Source organism: Durio zibethinus, chromosome 2, assembly GCF_047325235.1.
Source record: "Durio zibethinus cultivar Kanyao isolate XHJ-2024 chromosome 2, ASM4732523v1, whole genome shotgun sequence".
In the NCBI taxonomy this organism is placed as follows: domain Eukaryota; kingdom Viridiplantae; phylum Streptophyta; class Magnoliopsida; order Malvales; family Malvaceae; genus Durio; species Durio zibethinus.
The window spans coordinates 1,846,216-1,854,037 of NC_143163.1; the positions used below are offsets into that span (position 1 = coordinate 1,846,216).

The following is a 7,822-nucleotide window of genomic DNA, read 5'->3' on the forward strand; positions in this document are numbered from 1 at the left end:
TTTTTGATTATGCCAAGAGGGCAAAGTGGCTTCGAGCTGCTGTTTTAGGAGCCAATGATGGGTTGCTCTCTACGGCTTCTTTGATGATGGGAGTTGGTGCTGTACGTAAAGACTCCAAGACCATGGTCCTTACGGGGATCGCTGGTTTGGTTGCTGGTGCTTGTAGCATGGCGATTGGTGAGTTGGTCTCAGTTTACTCACAATGTGACATTGAATTGATTCAAATGAAGAGAGAAATCATGGCAAAAGATTTTGCCGATCATGACTTCGACACTAAGAGACAAAGTTTGCCTAATCCCTGGCAAGCAGCTGGTGCATCTGCGCTTGCTTGTGCTTTTGGGGCTGTCATACCGTTAGTTGCTGCTGTGTTCATAAATGTTTAAGTGGTGAGGTTAGTGGTGGTGCTTAGCCCTGTTAGGGTTTGGTGCGTTGGGAGCCCTTTTGGGGGGTGCACCCATGTTGAAGGCGTCGTTAAGGGTGCTGGTCGGAGGATGGTTAGCCATGGGAATAACTTTTGGCGTCACCAAGTTGATTGGTCGTTCAGGACTCTAATCCATCTTCTATATTTAATATATACCTTTTTCCCACATGTTTTTTCTTTTTGCTTGTCATAGTTATGAGTCTATCCAAGGATTCAACATCTACTCCTCCATCTATATGCGGATCTTGACATATAATTTGAGGGGATCAATTAATAATACTCCCAATATTTTAAATTATTTGAATAGTATTGACTTTTACGAAGTTTAAGAAAAAAATTTTGATTTTAATGTATTTAATATTAAAATTAAATTTTTTTTATAAAATTAAAATTCCATAACTTTTAATAACAAAAAATTAAAAAAATCATAAAAAATAAAAGTTTTAGATGATAAAAAAAATAATTTTGGGACATCTCAAAAAAGAAAAATGAAAAAAATGTGAGAGAGAGAGTATATAATATATTTTATCTCATATTTTGAGGCGTTTTTTTATCATACTATTAATATATATATACACACACACACATACACAAACAATATACTAATAAAAACATGATAAGCTCATAAAAATTATAAAACAAAAATATTATTATGACAACATTATTCTTTTAACAGTAATATGATTTATAATTAATCGTAGAATTATTAATTACACAATTTGTCTACAAATTATGAGATTTTTTTTACAATTTAAAATTAAAATAAAAAAAGCATGAATAAATAATCATTTAACATTTTATCAAAACAAAAAAAATAAATATATTTTTAAAAATATGGAGATGAAATTTTGAGACTCAAAGTTATAATGTTTTTCTATCCTTTTGTAAACTAGTTTCAATATGATTTTTATTTGTTGGAAAAAGAATTTTAACACTTGATAGACATTTAAAGCAAAAATAAAAGTAGAAAATGATACGGAGAGGAGTTGTAGTAAGCTAAATCTCACTTTCTTTAAATCTCCTAAACTTTGACCTCTCTTGTACCAAAAAATATATATATTTGGTGCTTAGTTGAATACTTTAATTTTTTCAAGAATGTTGAAATGTTAATTTAATTTTTGTTATGTTCATTTTATTGTGATTTAAAATTTATGACAAATCTCTTAATTTTAAAAATTTGCAAATAATAACCGTTGGATAGAATAAATGAACAAATATCAATACAATTTAAACATCTCTTAAATTGCAATATGTAAAATTGAATTATAAAACACAAAAAAAAAAAAAGAAAATTAATATTTTTAATTTATAAGGTCAATTTAAATATATTTTATATGAATATATATACATGCTAAAGGGTGTTTCAAAATTTTGGAAAGGGCCAAGTTCCCCTCAGGTTCTCATTACCAACCACCCATTCCTCCATCCCATATATACGTGTCTTGTTTGTCTATATCTTTAGTTGTTTCAAACAATATGTTTTGTTTGAAAGTTAAATAAAAATCATTTTTACACTTATCTTATTGCTCTTAATTATACCTACAAACACTCTTTTTTTTTTCAAAATAAAGATAATTAAAAAAAAATTATAAATCAATGAAAATCAAAATTCAACTCAAAATTTTTAAAATATTATGCAAAATCAAAATGAAACAAAATACACGAGACGGAAAAAACTATATATGAAAAAGCAATTAAATATTGATGTATTTTCCTTCGTATATAGAAGTTTTTGCCCAAATTTTCACCAAATGAAAGAAACAACCCAATTACATACAAATATGCAATTTAATTTCCCAATCTCATGGCTGAAAAAGGGGGATCCCATAGTAAAGATCCTAGGGTATTTTTGTTTGTTTACTTACTATAGCAGCACGAAATAGGTTATTAAAACAAATGTGTTTTTCAGTCGTTCAGAAACACAATCCCCATAGTTGAGTTGGAACTGGATTAACGAGGATTGCATGAGGACAGATTTTGACCATAAATGGTTGTTACACAAACTGGTTTGATATTATGATTGTCTCTAACCATTTGGAAGAAGAAAAACAACTTCTCTAATTCCTCCCTTTTTTTCCAATTGATAATAGTTTATAAAAGGGTGACGGCTAAATTTAGACAGCAAAGATGCCATTATTAGTTAATTATTTATTATTATTACTAGTTTGATGTGTAATTTGATTACGTTTTTTCGAAAAGTCGTGTCCAAGATAACTACTACTTATTTTAGTAACAATTTTTTTCCATTAATCAACGAGTTAAATCCTTTGGGTTAGTTTGGCTTTTGTTTTTTAAATTTCTAATTTATCCTTAAAGTCAATATTCTATTATTTATTTGACTAAAAATGATATTACATACATAAATTTTTTTAAACTCGTAAAACGTTAATTTTAATGATATGTCAACTGAGATAAGAGTTAATAAATTTTTTTTTGTTTTTTTAATACAATATAAAAACAAAAAAATAAAAATAAATTGATACATAAAAACGAATAATAAAAAGCAAAAATCAATTATTACAGTATTAGAACAGATTGAAAAATTAAAGTTTTTGAATTTTAATTTTAATTATAATTCAAAATATTAAAAAAAATCAAATGAAAACGAAATTAACTTGAATTCCTTTTGATGATTTAATGATTTCTTTTGCAGAAAGCATACAATAAAAAGCAGGACTCGTCGATTAATCAGTGAAGGTAATGCTTGAAAAAGAAATGAAATAAAGGAACAAGGCATGAGAGGAACTGCAACTTTTTTCAGTTATTAGTCATTACTTATTCTTTTGGTAAAAGCAAGTTTAAAAAAATGGTGAAAGAGTGTTGTAGGAGAAGACTAATGGGACAGACCAAAACAGAAAACAACTGGAAATAATCCAAATTACAGATGACATTAATCTTAACAATTGCAAAAGATGAAGGATTATGTTGGAATAATTAAACAAATGAAGCATCCAAAACGATCCAGTTTCATGTCAAGTTGTTGGTGGGAAATCGACAATGAAATGAAACAGTCTATTACCCCATATATTCAGTTATTCACAGAAAAAATAGGCTTTGATTTGAAAATTTTTCATTGTTTTCACATTTCTAATGTTCACATAACGGAATGAAAATAAGAGATTTGAATTCTAAACTTAGTATAAATTGTGTGAGAAAAATATGTAAATATGATCGACAATGTTTTTTGAATTAACGAGTTTTATTTAGTGCGAATTTCGTTCCCGCAATGTATCTGTATTTGAGTCCTGGACAAGTAAAATACTTTTCTTGGGCTGAACAAAAGAAATCAATTTATTCCCAATTAACGTATACAGGTTAATGGGCAGGGAGACTAGGCTCAAGTGCCTGGCTTGGTTTGGGCTGGGTTTTAGGGAAGATGTTTATAATTAATTAATTGATTACATTAGATACAAAATATATTTAAATCTGTTAATCTTGTGCCTCTTGTTAAATTATAGGTGTCACGAGTCGTGTATTTGTATCGTGTAAATATTAAAATTTACGTATTCATATTTTTTATATTAAAATTGTGTCGATGAAAAAATATAAAATATATTTTTTATTTTATTAAATTTAGATATAATTATTATCAAAATTTTAAATTATGTTGCCTTTAATTTTTTTGTATTCGTATTTATATTATATTATTGTATCATATTTTAGATGATCGAATCTATTAAATTATATGATTTTTTTTTTTGGGAGATGGGTACTAAAGTGTATGAATTGTTAAAGTTGCAGATAAAAAAAACCATTAATCTCAACCAGGTAATACCAAATTCAATGAAAATCTGTGAACTACTCCATTAACTAGGGGAAGACTTAAAGTTCCAGCGACAACCAGGGGAAAAATACCTGAATAAAGAATCAATCAATCTTTGCTTGTCATGGAAAAACTCAGAATAAACTATTAACATCCTCACCCTTCCTAGTGTGAAAGAATTAGATTCCTCTTATTATATAATCTAAATGGCAAGTGGCTATCACATCACTGCTACAGTTGAAATGTGCTTATAAAGAAGGGCGTGTGCCCACCACACTCCATATCCAATAAACATTTTCTTACATTCAACTTACAATTTCCTACTATACCATGCCAGCTCTAGAACTTGATCAACAGATCAGATCTGAAAGCTTCAAAAACAATAATAATATTGAAGCTGCAGAAACAAATGAAGAAAATGAAGTTGAGGTTTTTGATTATACCAAGAGGGCACAGTGGCTTCGAGCTGCTGTTTTAGGAGCCAATGATGGGTTGCTTTCTACGTCTTCTTTGATGATGGGAGTTGGTGCCGTACGTAAAGACTCCAAGACCATGGTCCTTACAGGGATTGCTGGTTTGGTTGCTGGTGCTTGTAGCATGGCGATTGGTGAGTTGGTCTCAGTTTACTCACAATATGACATTGAATTGACTCAAATGAAGAGAGAAACAATGGCAAAAGATTTTGCCGATCATGACTTCGAGACTAAGAAAAAAAGTTTGCCTAATCCCTGGCAAGCAGCTGGTGCATCTGCGCTTGCTTTTGCTGTTGGGGCTGTCATGCCGTTGCTTGCTGCTGCGTTCATAAAGGTCTATGTGGTGAGGTTAGTGGTGATGCTGGCTGTTGCGAGCTTAGCCCTGTTAGGGTTTGGTGCGTTGGGTGCCCTGTTGGGGGGTGCACCCATGTTGAAGGCATCGTTAAGGGTGCTGGTAGGAGGATGGCTAGCCATGGGAATAACTTTTGGCCTCACCAAGTTGATTGGGGGCACAGGACTCTAATCGATCTTTCATATTTAATATATACCTTTTCCCTACATGTTTTTTCCTTTTGCTTTTCTTAGTTATAAATCTATCCAAGGGTTCAACGTGTACTCCTCCATCCCATAGCGTTTCCCTACATGTTTTTCCCTTTTGCTTTTCATAGTTATGAATCTATCCAAGGGTTCAACATGTACTCCTCCTGTTTGTCTATCTTTAGCTGTTTCAAACAAAATGTCTTGTTTGAAAACTTAAATAAAAATTATTTTTGCTTTCATCTTATTACCATTCATTATACCTACAAACATTTTTTTTTTTCAAAATAAAAGTAATTAAAAAAAATTATAATCAATGAAAATCAAAATTCAACTAAAAAATTTCTAAATATTATGTAAAATCAAAATAAAACATAATACATGAGACGGATAAACTACATATTAAAAAAAGCAATTGAATCTTGTTGTATTTTCCTATCAAATATCATGCCAAAATTAACAAGGAGAAATAACAAGCAACAAATCCTTCAATGATTGAAAACCAAATATATCCATAGAGGTTTTTGGCCTACTTTTCACCAAATGAAAGAAACAACCCAATTACATACAAATATGCAATTTGATTTCCCAATCTCGTGGCATAAAACGGGGGGTCCCATAGTAAAGATCCTAGGGTATTTTTGTTTGTTTATTTACTGGCAGCATGAAATAGCTTATTAAAATAAATGTCTTTTTCACACGTTCAGAAACCCAATCACCATAGTTGAATTGGAACTAGATTAACGATGATTGTATGAAGACAGATTTTGACCATAAATAGTTGTTCCATAACCTGGTTTGATTTTTTGATTGTATCTAACCATTGGAAGAAGAAAAACAACTTCTCTAATGCCTCCCTTTTTTTCAATTGATAATAGTTTATTAAGGGATGGAGGCTGAATTTAGACGCAAAGATGCCATTATTAGTTACTAATTAATTATTATTACTAGTTTGATGTGTAATTTGATTTTTTTTTTCAAAAAGTCGTTGTCCGAAGATAACTACTACTTATTTTAGTAACAAAAATTTTTTTTTTGCCTTTAATCAAGGAGTTAAATCCTTTAGGTTAGTTTGGTTTTTGTTCTTGTTTTTTAAATAACATGAAAAACAAAAAATACAAAATAAATTGAAAGCAAAAGTTAATTGTTGCAGTATCGGTTCTAAAATTGAAGATATTGAATTCGGATTTATTTATAATTTAAAATACCAAAAATAAAAACAACTAAATGAAGTCGAAATTAACTTGCATTTTTTTTTATGATTTACTGATTTCTTTTGCAGAAAGCATGTAAAAAAGAGTAGGGCTTATAGAATAATCGATGAAGGTAATGCTTGAAAAAGAAATGGAATAAAGGAACAAAGCATAAGAGGAATCGCAACTTTTTTTAGTTATTAGTCATTTACTTATTCTTTTGGTAAAAGCAAGTTAAAAAAAAAAAAATTGGTGAAAGAGTGTTGTAGGAGGCAATACTTTGATGGTTGATACCAAAATAGAGAACAACTTGACATAATCCAAATTACAGATGACATTAATCTTAACAATTGCAAAAGATGAAAGATTATGTTGGAACAATTAAACAAATGAAGCATCCAAAACGACCCAGTTTCATGTCAAGTTGTTGGCGGGGAATCGAGAATGAAATGAAACAGTATATTACCCCATATGTTCAGTTATTCACAGAATAAATAGGCTTTGATTTGAAAACTTGTCATTGTTTTCGCATGTCTAATTTTTCACAATTTTTTTTTTCATAAAAAAAATCACATCTTTTGAGTCTCAAACAAAAATAAAAAACCATAAAAAATATAAATAATAATATATATTTTTATTTATTTATTTATTACCATGACGTGGATAAAATACCAAATATCTTAATTTACAAAGGCAAATAATTTAAGTGTCCCAAGTTTGGGCTTTGTAGAGTTTTAGCATGTTAAATGATTTGGGATGGGCTGAGCCCATATCTTAGTCCATTAGTTCAAAACGGTGATTCTTCTTGCGTTTTGCAAGAAGAGAGAACGGTGGTGGGTAGTAAAAAGATCTCGTTAAAGTAAAAAAATAGTATAATATGTTAAAGTAAAAAAATAGTATAATATTATAAAGTAAACATATTGACTGTCCGTAACAAAAGATAACACTATGTCCACTCTCAGTTACACCGACTTAATTTTCCGTTACTTGCACGAGCTCCTGCCAGATGAGACAATGTGAAATTTTTACTTTCCGATTGTACCCTCATGATAGGGAGAGAAGCGTCAGAGGGGAGAGTCAGAGAGATAGAGAAACAGTCTCTGACTAGATGTATTCGCCGATTTGCCCCGATTTAGTGCCGTTATGTCAGATATGCCACTATCAGATTCGGTACAGTGCCCTATGCCCTCTCTAAGCCAACGGCTGGATCCTTTACTGATCTTGGCCGGATGACCAATCCTGGTGCGATCTGACTTTCTCGAGTTAGATCTGACGCCGATCTGGTTGTCCTGTACTCGATCGTGACCGGATTTGGCATCGTAACCATAGGAAGCTTAGTCGGTGCTGGACCGTTAGGCCAGAACTTGCAACGTTTCGGTGTAAACTGACCGGCGGTACTAGATCGGAGGCGGATAACATAACGACTGGAAAACGA

The 7,822-nt window shown here is 30.9% G+C and overlaps 2 pseudogenes; both read left to right on the forward strand.

Annotated features, from left to right (window-relative positions):
• Window positions 1-552, forward strand: LOC111308200 (vacuolar iron transporter homolog 4 pseudogene; annotated as a pseudogene).
• Window positions 553-4,431: 3,879 nt separating this feature from the next.
• On the forward strand, window positions 4,432-5,358 carry LOC111308201 (vacuolar iron transporter homolog 4 pseudogene; annotated as a pseudogene).
• The last annotated feature ends 2,464 nt before the right edge of the window (window positions 5,359-7,822 follow it).